At 42.6% G+C, this 13171-nt stretch overlaps 1 protein-coding gene across 9 annotated transcripts in view; it reads right to left on the bottom strand.

Moving 5' to 3' along the window:
- Window positions 1–13171, bottom strand: part of PDE4DIP (phosphodiesterase 4D interacting protein) — a 203720-nt gene that overhangs the window by 135263 nt on the left and 55286 nt on the right. Inside the window, exon 1 of one of the 9 annotated variants that reach the window (XM_037038761.1) lies at window positions 148–164. The exons of the other annotated variants lie outside the window; for them this stretch is intronic. The gene's annotated coding sequence lies outside the window, so the exon portion shown is untranslated. Of the gene's footprint in view, window positions 1–147; window positions 165–13171 lie in introns of those variants that run through there. 9 annotated transcript variants of the gene reach the window in all.

The raw sequence follows: 13171 nt of genomic DNA, 5'->3' as shown, positions 1-13171 counted from the left end.
ACCGAATGTGGCCAAAAGCAAGAAATGAAGAAGACTTGTACACCAAATGGTGATCACGTGTCAAAAAGCCCCTTCTGTCAGGTGGAAATCTTACAGGGCTGCTAGCCAGAGGGGTCCCTAACTCCCTCTGATGACCCCGACGCTCACCTCTAATCAGTTCCTTCCCAGTTTTTCTCCCCTGACTTTTCGGTGCCGCTTAAATCAATACCCTTTATTACCATGAGCTCCCCTAGACACACCAGAGAAAAGAGCGCACCACTGGGATCTTTGCAAGTTTTGTTTACCAGTTGCGCAAGCTCAGAAAACAAGTTCTGTTTACCAGTTGCGCAAGTTCAGAAAACGCCAGGGTCAAAGGCTCCTCCCCTCAAGGGACCAAGGGAAAAGGCGGGGGCGGGGGAGGGGACGGAGGGCGGGAGGCCGCAGCCTGGAGCTCAGAGTTGTCGGTCAGTCCCTGGTTCTTAACTCTGGCACCTGCCAAGTGGAGCTAAGCGCTCGCCACCAGATCCTGTTCCTAACGCAACTTAAGATCCTTGACTGACAGCTGCAACGTTAGCAGGAAGTGTTATTTATATCACATCACTCAGGACACCGAAAGTGACTGACCGGGAGACACACGCCAGACGCAGGTTTTTGATTGCAGTCAATAATAGGCTGAAAAAAATTAATATTAACATCCACGGTAAAGGAGACTGAGAAATTTAACTTAATCCAAGTTCTCACTTTCTCCCCAACCCACCTGCTCTTCATTCTTCTAATTCTCTCTTAACTCTTCATAATGATTCTGAGCAACATCTCCTGAGTCCCCACCAGGTGGTACATCGGGCATGAGGGACATGAAGGTGAAGACAGTCCCAACCCTCAGAGAACTACATAAATAGAGGTGCCTGTTTTACAACATTCTCCTCCAGGCTTGTGTTAGTGACACTTTTTACACTTTATACTGCAGTCTAGCACACCCGGAAGTGAAGTGGAAGTTTCACAAAGTAATGGCACCATCGCTACGTGTGACACAGGCTGATGTTATCGAGTCTAACTTCTCTTCCTGGGGGTGGTCCACTGAGCTGATGTCAGGCCACACTGACATTTGCACCTCGGGTCTGAAATGCACTGAAATCTGTGGGAACCCAGAAGACAAAGTGATTAATTCTCACTGGGCTGATGACAGGAAACTTCATTCGGAGTTGCACTTGCACAAAGCAGTCCCCGCTACCCCAGCCTGGGAAGATTTCATCTTCTTTTGAGCTCCTAAGATAAATGTTTGCATTGGGCAAGTGTTCGCATGCTGCCTCATGATATTGCTTTTCTGTTGTCTTGAAGGGTCATGCACACCTTTTCGAGACATTGTACTTGTGTATTTCTGTTTCTCCAACTAGTCTGAAAGCTGTCCAAGAAAGGACTTATGGCACATGTATTTCTACCTTCATTCCACTCCCACGACAACCAAGAAGGCCTCTCCAGTAACTTTCAGCTCCCTCTACAGCCTGTGTAACAACCACCTCAGCCAGACCAGAATGTGCTGAGAACGCACTTTGTGCCTGTGTATTCTCATCACATAGTATTAGGAGGGACTCCCTAAATATTTGTTGAATTGATGAACGGGCAAGTTCAACATATTTCACATTTTTGCTAAGTACATTTGTTATACGGGCTAGCTTGCTTATAGGGCTAGCTATAAGCTAGCAATTTGTGAACCAAATTGCCAATAATGTAGAAAGGTTTGTTCCAATAGTTCCAAAGAAACTACACTTGCTAGAATGATTACTGTAGAAAAATGGTGTTTTGTTCATTTAAATTTCTAGGTGTATGCACCCATCTTGACCTTAGTCCTGAACCCCAGTCTATGTCTAACTTCCTGGCAGAGATTTCCACTTGAACCGAACTCCTGATCTTGCCCAGTGTGTCTGTTCCTTCCTCACTGGACCTCACTTCGATCTGTAACGACTCAATACTTGCAGTTGCTTGGGTTAAAACCTTTGAGTGTATTCTTGTCTATTTTTCCTCATACACCTCATCTCACCTATCTGTAATTCTTATTATTTCTACTTTCAATGTATCTGTCTGTGTTTACAAACTCCAGCTATTTCACCTCTAGCACTAGCACCTGTACCACTCTGGGCCAAGATACTATGATCTCTCTCCTAAATTATCTGAATCGCCCTCTCATGGGTGTTCCTTCTCCCACCCTTGCTCCCCCATAATCTGTTTTTAGCTCAGCAGTCACAGTGATATGTTTAAAATAAGTCAGATTACTCCTCTGCCGGGAACTCCCATTGGCGTCCCATCTAATTTAGAGTGAAACGCTGAATCATTTCATTAGTCCATAAGGCCCAAGGCCCTCATCTCTCCTCACTTTGTCTTTTACTTGTTTCCTCCTCCTCTCCCCCTACACATTCTGTGCCAGCCACACTGTTTCTCTTTGCTGTTTCTCAAACACAGTAAACAGCCTCCTTCCTCAGAGCCTTCGAGCTTGTTAATCCTCTGTGTGGTATGGTCTTTCTTTAGATATTTAAAACTGTAACTCACTGTATGTCTCACCTTAGAACTCCATATCTCCATTGTTTTTTTTTCTTCCATAGCACAGTCATCATCTAAAATATATTTACCTGCCCTGGCTGGTGTGTGGCTCAGTGGATTGAGCACTGGCCTGTGAACCAAAAGGTCGCCAGTTCGATTCCCAGTCAGGGCATATGCCTGAGTTTCGGGCCAGGTCCCCAATTGGGGGCATGAGAGAGGCAACTGATTGATGTATCTCTCACACATCAATGTTTCTCTCCCTCTCTTTCTCCCTCCCTTCCCTCTCTCTGAAAATAAAATAAAAAATAAAAATAAATTATATATTCCTTTCTATTTTGTTTCTTGTCTGTCTCTTCCCACTAGCATGCAAACGCCAGGATTTTTGCCTGGTTTGTTCACTGCTGTATCACCAGCACCAAGATTGGTACCTGGTGCATAGCAGGTGCTCAATAAGTATTTGTTGGGTAAAAGAATGGTGAATCATTAATGTATTGACTTTGAACTCACCAGATTTAATTCTAAAAGAACTTAATCTGTATACTAAATTATAGAGATGTTTTAGGATGAAGAGCATATCCTAAGACCTTCTTCTTTATAAAAAGGTTATAAGTGAAGTAAGTTATTCTAACAGACTAATTTCAGTACCCAACATAGAAACTGAACTTTGTATAAGATTATGAAAAAGTGAGATATAACATATGACAAATTACAACTGAAGGACAGTAGGAACTGCACACATGGTAAAAACTATAGCAATTAGGAGGAGAGCTGTCAGGAGGTTCCACAGAGAACTGGCCTCTCATCCTTAAAGGATGAATCAGGTGTGGCTAGGCTGGGTGGGAAAATGCAAGGCGATCTAGGTGGGTGGAACTTTAGCAGAGGTGCAGAGAGCCAATGGGCTGAAAGGGCACGACTGTCCTGTGATGGAGAAACAGAGAGGATGGGAAGGGAAGAACCATTTTCGGGAGATCTGGAAAATCAGGGTTCCAGAGCCTGAGTTGTTCTTCTGGGTACATCCTGGCTCTCAATTTGGACAAAGGGTGAGGAGAAAGGCAGTGGGGGGGGGGGGGGGTAGGGCCAGGAACTGCTTACCAGGATGAATGTTTGGTTCGTGGTTGCTTGTATTTGTTTTTTGTAGTTTTAATAAACAAAAGTGCACATGCCTGGGATGCACGCTAGACCTAGTAAATGAGGTCCTCTCGTGGGCAGGGCCCAGGCCTATGTGTCTTCGCAAACTCTTCATTACTTAGGAAATAAACACTGTGGGTTCTTGAGCAAGGTTAGCGGTCCTATCCTTGTTCTTCCTTTTGCAGACAGTGCATTGAAAATCTGTGCTCTTCCCTCAAAATATTTTTTTCAAACACTAATGGTTCTCCTCTACCTTTTCCTTAATTTCTTCTTCCCACTGCTTCTTCTGCTTTTTTTATTTTTTGAGAGAGAGAGAGAAAAACACTGATTTGTTGTTTCACTTATTTATGCATTCATTGGTTGCTCCTTGTATGTGCCCTGACCTGGGATCAAACCGGCGACCTTGGTGTATTGGGAAGGCGCTCTAACCAACCGACCTGCTCAGCCAGGGCTCACTGCTTCTTAATGTATTAGCTCAAACTGGAAATAAGACTCTGATAGGGACTCAATCAACACCAACAGTAGCAGGAGGATTACAAGCCAGCCACTGTATGTCATGCCCCAGTAACATAATAAACAACTGTCAAGTCAGCCTTCAAAAAAACCTCGGTTTCATATTTGCCTAATTGCATTCACACCCCCAGAAAGGTTTTTGAATGGAAATTTCTGAAAACATATTTGTCTTTTACCATTCTCTCTCCTAAAAATAAAGTTCCACTCAACTAAAAATGATTACTATCTTAATTGGCACGTTTTCTTCAAATATAGCAACACTTTCCCATCTTAAACTCTATTAATTTGATGTCCGTGATAATTCATATCTTTGCGAAAAATATTCTAAAGTAACATAAACACAGAAACAGGAGAATAGTGTTTTAAGTAACCTCTAACATTGTACTTACTATTCATTTACAAATAGGCAATAAATATGATCACTATTATGCATATTTCTCTAGGGGAAGTAGCTGGGCACTGTGGAAAGAGCAAAAGCTTTTGAACCAAGGAGACCTAGGTTCAAATCCAAGCTCTGCTATTTTCTAATTGGGTAACTTTAGAAGATTACTTACAAGTAGTTAACTGTAGAAAAGGAGTCAGGAGACAGACTGGCAGGCTACTAAGAAGCTTGTAAATGTATCTGAAACACTAACTTTTGTTTTTTAATCTGCAGCAAAGAGTGAAAATAATATTTGGTAAAATTTAAATATTGGATACATGGAGAGTATTTTATTATTCTTTGTACATTCCTGCCATTTGTAAAATAGCCCACAATTTTTAAAAAACGATTTAAAAGGGAACAAAACAAGAAATTATAGGGAGGTATTCATCAACTAGATACAAGGATAAACTCGCCAGTGGAACTGGATGCAGTGAACTTATTGCCACACTCCATTCACACATTCACACATCAAATACTTATTGAGAAGGTACATTATGAGAGAGTAAATTTCCTGTCACAAAAGGGATACAATTGAAACCTTAAAGAACCTCTTGTCGAGGATATTGTTTAAAATCTTTTTAAGTATATTTTATTGATTATGCTATTACAGTTGTCTGACTTTTTTCTCTCCTTTTTCCCCCTCTGCCTTGCACCCCCCTCCCACCAGCATTCCTCTCCTTTAGTTCATGACCATGAGCCATACTTATAAGTTCTTTGGCTTCTCCATTTCCTATACTATTCTTACAGTATATCCTCCACCTGTCTATTTCGTACTGACCATTTATTCTTATTCCCTGTACCTTTGCCCCCATTCTCCTCCCTGCCCCCTCCCTGCCAATAAGCTTCCACGTGATCTCCATTTCTGTGATTCTGTTCCTGTTCTAATTGTTTGCTTAGTTTGTTTTTGTTTTTAGGTTCAGTGGTTGATAGTTGTGAGTTTGTTGTCATTTTACTGTTCCTATTTTTTATCTTCTTTTTCTTAGATAAGTCCCTTTAACATTTCATATAATAAGGGCTTGGTGATGATGAACTCTTCTAACTTGACCTTATCTGGGAAGCACTTTATCTGTCCTTCCATTCTAAATTACAGCTTTGCTGGATAGAGTAATCTTGGATGTAGGTTCTTGCTTTTCAGGACTTGGAATACTTCTTTCCAGCCCCTTCTTGCCTGAAAGGTTTCTTTTGAGAAACTGGATGACAGTCCTATGGGCACTCATTCGTAGGTAACTCTCCTTTCTTCCTGCTGCTTTCAAGATTCTCTCCTTATCTTTAATCTTCAGTCATGTAATTATGATGTGCTTTGGTGTGTGCATCCTCCAGTCCTGCTTCTTTGGGACTCTCTGAGCTTCCTGGATTTCCTGGAAGTTTATTACCTTTACAAGATTGGGGAAGTTCTCCTTCTTTATTTTTTCAAATAAATTGTCAATTTCTCACTCTTGCTCTTCTCTTTCTTGCACCCCAATGATTCGGATGTTGGAATGTTTCAAGTTGTCCTGGAGGTTCCTAAGCCTCTCCTCATTTTTTTTTGAATTCTTGTTTCTTCATTCTATTATGGTTGAACGTTTATTTCTTCTTTCTGGTCCAGATCATGATGATAGTCCCAGTTTCCTTCCCTTCACTGTTGGTTCCTGTATATTTGCTTTATTTCACTTTGCATAGCTTTCACTTTTTCCTCTGTATTGTGACCATACTCAACCATTTTTGTAAGCATTCTGATCACCAGTATTTTGAGCTGTGCATCTGACAGGTTGGCTATCTCTTCATTGCTTAGTTCTATTTTGGAGCTTTGATCTATTCTTTCATTTGGGCCATATTTTTTGGTCTAAGCAGCCCATTATGTTCAAGGGGGCTCATAGGCATTTGCTAGGGTGGGGCAACCCACTAGCTGGGTTGTGGCACTGTCTGTGGGGGAGGGGACCGAGAGGGAACAATGCCACTTGCTCGGCTCTCGGTGGGCTCTCAGTCACTTCCTCCGTTACCCACAAGCAAACTGGGCCCTTCTGGTGCTGATTCTCGGGTGAGAGGGTTTGTGTACATTCTAGGACCCTGTGGGTCTCTCCAGGAAAACTCTCTTGTGAGGCTGGGAGTTTCTCCCATTGCCACAACACCCATAGATTTTTATCCAGAGGTTTTGAGGATTTATTTCCTCACGCTGGAACCCTGGGTTGTGGGGTCTGTCTTGCACACAAGTGGGACCACCTCGTCTGCCACTCACTGTTTCACCCACTCAGTCCTCCAGCCCCTGCCATCTCGCCATGTCTCCTCTCCTCCCCAGCTGCCCATCTCTGCCCCTCTTACCATCGGAATGAATGGTTCTTCTTTAACTCCTTGGTTGTCGGACTTCCATACAGTTCGATTTTCTGGCAGTTCTGGTTATCTTTTGTTTTTAAATTTGTTGTCTTTCTTTTGGCTGTAGGAGGAGGCAAAGTGTATCTACCTATGCCTCCATCTTGGCTGGGAATTTTGTTAAAAGTCTTCACACATCACGTAGGAGTAGTTAGCTCTAAAAAACTTTTAAGATCCTAGCTGTTCTGAGATTCTATGTTTGAAACATATTTTTTTTTCCATAGAAACAATACTACCAGAAGAGGCACCAATGAGAGAGCTATAATTCTTTGAAGAATCTCAGAATACCCGATCAGCTCTCTAAAGCTGAACCCTAAAGATAGCGGGCAATTCAGGCTGACAGCTCTGGCTGCCTTGTGCAGAAATTAAAAAAGGAGATGAGTGAGTATAAAGGACATATTTCCAAGACAAAAGCAGCAATGATGACTGGGATCCAAGGATGGCCCCCCAATAGACTGTTCAACCCATACCTTTGCCAACTGTCATGTTTTCAAAACAGCTCTGTAAAAAGAGCATGCAAATGGACAATATTTCCTACTCCTTAGAATCCAGTGGGATCAAACCCAGGAGCCCAGCTTGTTCTGGAATGGAGGACAGGGGTAGACAGGAGGAATGGGGCAGGGAGAAGGAGGGGGGTGGTATGTGTGAAATACAAATATTTTATTTATAATACATCTACGTGTCTGGGAGTCCCTGTGCTTTTCTGATAAATTCTTGGTTGCAGGAATACAAAAATTCAACTTCTGGTTGTTTTGGATGACTTGGGCTTGTCTTACAAAATTAATTGGATATAATTACATCCTCCTCAGGGCCTTAATCATGACACTAGATGAACACGGGATTACCTTGTGACTGACAAAGGACTTCCACTTCTACGCAAGTCCCTGAAGGATCTTTCTAAAAAGTATCATTCACTGTAAATACTCTTCCTTGTGACCCTGGGGGCTCTGACTACTTGAACCTTTATAAAATACAGTTATCTCCATTTTCAAGATGAATAAACCAAAGTAGGTATTCAAAAGATTAAACATATGGTCTAGCAACTGCTCCTACTTATGCATCCAAGAAAATTGAAAACATATGTCTATACAAATTCTTGTCTATGAATAATCATAATATCCCAAAAGTAGAAACATTCCAAATCTTCACTAACTGAGGAATGGATATACAAAGTTTAGTATATCAATGTGATGAATCTCATTCAGCTGTGGAAAAAAATGAAATGCTACATGCTACACCATGGATGAGCCTTTGAAACATTATACTAATGTGAAGAAAAACAGGCAAAAAGTCACACATCATATGGTTTCATCTATATGACATGTTCAGAAATGGGAAAGTCCTAGAGAGACAAAGTGACGGGTGAATGTCAGGAGCTGGAGAGAGGAGGAACAGGGAGTGACGGCTGAGGGGTACAAGGTTTCCCTGGGGTGGAAAAAGTGTTCTGGAACTAGATAGTGGCAATTGTCACACAACTCAATGAATGTACTAAAACCACAGACTTGTACACTTTATGGTACGTAAATTATATTTTAGCATAGCTCTTATTTTAAGAAGAAGAAAGAAACCCAAGCTGAGAGAAGTAGCCTGCCCAGTCCTTTGCCTTTTACAAATAATTTTTTAACGATAAAGTTTCAGTTAAAGTTAAATTCAATTCAACTTAGTAAAAAGCAAGGGTTTTAGAACTGATCATTTCAAAATGTTCTATATATTGGTCCTGCTCAAATTGGGGAACCCTAACATAAAGGCTCGATGAGGTATCCTTTAAATGGCCCTCAGTATCGAAAACGCATGGGTTATTATGTTTTATCAAGTTAAGGTTTTGTTACAATACTCGGATAAAACAGAAAGAAAACATATGATCTAGTCTGTTTTAAACAGGAAAAACATACTCATCAGGCTGTCCTGAAGAATATGCACAACTTTGGCACAGCATTCTAACAAGGAAAGCGGCAACCAAAGTCAATGAACTTGGTCTTCTACTCATCGCATTCTACTCTTCTACTCATCACTTCTACTTTCACTTCCACCCAGGGTTTCTGCCCTGTGTTCCCGAAGTCAGCTGTGGATGCCTGCTTCCAAAAGCAGACTGTGGATTCTACAAAGACCTTTTTTTCTTTTGAGTTACATAATAAATCTTTCTTCTGAAACCCTGCTTCTAAAATTTCAACGTAATTCCTGAAGTTCCAGAGTCTTAAATGCTACAGTACTAATCATTTCATTCCATTTCCTCCCCTAAAATTCAGAAGCAAACTGATACCCACAGCCTTTTCTTGAAATAACTGGCCTGATGACAAGAGCGCTAACAACAGCACTATTACATCAGGTCAATAAATAACCCTGTCTCTGGCAGCATCATCACGTGGACAAAGGACAGGGGCTCAGATGATGTTCCTGCTGCCTCCCCCCGCCCCCACCCCTGTGCAGATACACACCCACACCACCCCCAATCCTAGAATAACAAGGTGCTGTCGTCATCATCACATTAGAGCACCATGAACTATATAAAACCAAAACAAAATAAGTAACAACTTCCCTGACTACCAAAAATACACAGCCCACCAGGACCAGTGCCATCAGAGACAGTTAAATGCTCTCCACGGCAGGAATGGCTGTTGGGCTGCTGGCAGCTCTCAGGGACCCTCGGGCTCTAACCCAGAGTCTCCATCAGTTTGGCTCCATCGGCACCAGCAGAACCTGGTGTTGTTTGTTCACAAATGGCTCAACCCAGGAAGATTATTTGCTGAGCTTCTGGTATGCAGGGGGAACATATATTTATGACCTCACCTGTTTTTCCAGGTCTTTCAATAAACCTTTCTCTACACTTCTCTAGGACAGAAGGCAACTTTAAAAGCACAGTTAGGAAACTGAGTTTGCTCTAGGCATGAGCTCTAAGAGTTCACAGTATTCTGTGAACAACCGTGGCTGCAACAATAAGGCTTTGAGCAGGAACAGGGGTGGGGGTGGGGGGCGGGTAGGGGGAGACACTGCCAACTTGAAACTCAGTCAACACTCTAGTGCTCCAGCCTTGACAAAAAGCCTCCTATTTCTGAGTTCCCTCTGCTTTCTGTTGCTTCCAGGGTTGGTTATGGGTATCAGTGTCAGCCTGAAAAGTCATTGCCCTTCACCACCCCCACAGCTTTGACTGAACTATCCCCACCTTGCCCTTGAGGCATTGAATTAGATAACGCCTACTAGGGAAATCCTCTCTGATCTTCAGCAACTGGCCGAGGCCCCTCCAGAGTCATTTCTACTCTTATTATTGGGATTATCTGCTTGACCGTCATGCCAATTAGATTTAGAGTTTCTTAAGAACACAAGAATCTCCTTAATTCTGCTCCAAAAATGAAAATCGCTTTACTGCCTTTTGGTCTCTGTGGCTGTTGTTTTAATGATTATTTAAAAACTACATGTGTTTACCCCAGATGTTCCCTTTTTCAGTGGATGGTATCACCTAGTAATTACTCAAGGGAGAAAGCTTGAGACCATTCATTCATCCAAAACACAATAAAAAAGTAAAAAGCACGCCTTCTATAACTAGGCACTACGCCTACCACTATATTCAGTAGTGAACAGGATAAACCTCTGCTGTCATGGAGCTCAGGTCTAGCAGAAAAGAAGATTTTGAACAAACAAATCATGTTATTGAGGGAGAAGTGTTGGGAACCACCCTGCCTGGTTTCAGAACCTGTATCCCCCCATGGCTAAGGCCGAGTGAGCGACCTTTGGACCATAAGCCACCAAGGAGACAAAGCTTATCTCCCTGGCAAGAGTGCCAGCTTCTGCTCCTTTGACTTCAACCATAGCTGGCCCCCAATGCTTGGTTGGTTAGCCAATGATGGGTAAGATTCCTCAAGAAAGGACTGACCTAAGACAGGCACGATCACGCGGAGGCCTCAGGGAAGGACTTGAGGGGCTACAGCAAAAGGGGGTGATGGACCCTCGCCCCTCAGCTTTGACATAGCCTGAGTCCTCATTCTGTCTGCGAGAAGTCTCCTAGTCTCTTGGCTGCCTTACTTCCCCTGCCTGACTTAAGCCTGAAACAATGACAGAGGGCAGTGCAGCCCTGTGCTGCAAAGGGCTTGTTCCCCAGGTGATCAGGCCTGAGAGAGAATACGTAAAATCCTGTGAAACCTGCTTTGCTAAGAGTGTTCTCAATTAAATAATAAGGGTCTGAGCAGGAAATGAGTCTGTTTCCCAAAGTTTTGTAGCCCATTGGCTAATAGACCCTGACTCAGAATAGGCCCTCAGAGTTCTTTGTATGTTTGATTCTCGCTGCCTGATAATGATTAATGAGCTTTACCTGTATTTTTGTGTAAAACGAACCCAATAAAAGCCTGTCAAGGGAAGGGTTGGGGTGCTCTCCCCTTGAGAGAGTGGCCAGGCCACTCCAAGGCACTCTCTTCTTGCAGCCCCCCAAGTCCTTCCCACTTTCTCCTTGAGAGAGTAGCCGGGCTGTCCCTTTTCCTCCACAGGACTCGGTAGTCCCTGTTAATTTGTCTCGTATCTCATCCATAACGCTGCGGACACTGTGGGCCAGTGTCCGAGACAGAGAAGGACAAGGAACTCTGAAAGTTTACAACAGATAACCACCTAGCTTGCCTTGGGAATGGAGAAATGAATTGGTGGTAGGTCGAATTTCAGCTTCTTCTCACTGGTCATACATCTAATCAATTGCTCAGTCTTATCACTTCTGCTTCTGAAATCTCTCTTTCAACTGCCCAGTTCTCTCACTCCTACACTGCCATCACCAGCAGCCTCTGTCTGGACTTGGACTTGACTCTAAGGAATTGACTCCTCCCATCCAGAGTCCATACAGAAGCCACAAAGAGGTATTTCTAAAAGAAAAAGCTAATTAGGTCACCTCCCTGTTTAAAAGCTTTCAATGGCTCTCCATAGAGCTCTGATAAAATTAAAAACCTTTTACCTAACTTATAAGGTCCTGCATATGACCTCCCTCACTGTCCTGCAGCCTCAACCCTGCTCTGCATTCCCAGCCAGCACGATCTAAGACGAATAACCTCACTACAGTGCTTCCTCTCATCTGGATCTTGATTCGTGCTGTTTCCTCTGCAAGGAATGTTCTTCATTGCCCCACTCCCAGCCCATATCAGCAGCTAATACTCATTTTCTTCCTTCAGGTTCTTAGATGTAGTTTCCTAGAAAAAAACTTTCCCTGAATCTTCTCACCCCTTCAAACTGAGTTATTAGCCCCAGCGATAGATTATGTACCTAACTCTTGTACTTCTACACAATGATTATATCCTGTTGTAATTGGCTAATCTGTAAAGTCTATGAAGGCAGAAACCATGTTTGCTTATTCACTATTGTATTTTCTGTACTCAAGACATTATGTTGTACATAGTAGGCACTTTAGAATGATTTGTTGAATGGTTATAAATAAAATGAATACGTTATTAAAAATTCAGATAATACAGCCCCAGCCAGTGTGACTCAGCGGTTAGAGCATTGTCCCATAACTGAAAGTTTGTAGGTTCAATTCCCAGTCAGGGCATATCGCGTAGGTTGTGAGTTCATCCCCTGTCTGGGCACTGGAGCTTGAGATCTTTCCTACCCCCAACCCCCCGTCCCCACTGTGCCCCCTGCTCCCCAGCGTAGATCCCTGGTCTGGGTGCAGACAAAGGCAACCAATCGATGCTTCTCTTGCATCATTGTTTCTCTCCCTCCCTTCCTCTGTCTCTCTAAAAAAACAAATGAAAATGTCTTCAGGTGAGGATAAAAAAAATTAGATAATACGGAAAGCTACAAAGAAGGCGAAAATCATGGCTAATCCCATCACCCAGACATAATCACTATTAATATTTTGGTGTATACCCTTCAGACAGTTCTATTTTTTCTCCCTTAAAAATGAGATCGTATTTTATGTAATATTCAAATTGTTATCGTTTTGTTATTTCATCCTAAATTTGTTATGAACATCCTCCTATGATGTTCTGCTTATATATATATACCATATCTGAGATAATCAACTCTCATTTTGATGGATAATGAGATTTCTAATGTTTATTTAGTACAAAAATACTGCAATAAACATTTATCCCTGAACACACATTTTTAAAAAGACACTCGTAGTTGACCACTGTGTATTTAACAGCTAGAACTGGGTCTGGGGTACAGGATGCACCCACACACTGAGGGGACAAGCGGATAAACAGTGAAATGAGTGAGGAGATCAGCTGTCCGCCGAGAGGCGCAGTGAGAGTGTGGCTAAGAGTTCAGGCTCCG

Source organism: Sturnira hondurensis, unplaced genomic scaffold (genome assembly GCF_014824575.4).
Source record: "Sturnira hondurensis isolate 20B ecotype Veracruz unplaced genomic scaffold, ASM1482457v3 Scaffold0024822, whole genome shotgun sequence".
Lineage (NCBI taxonomy): Eukaryota > Metazoa > Chordata > Mammalia > Chiroptera > Phyllostomidae > Sturnira > Sturnira hondurensis.
This window is presented reverse-complemented; position numbering and strand designations above follow the sequence as displayed.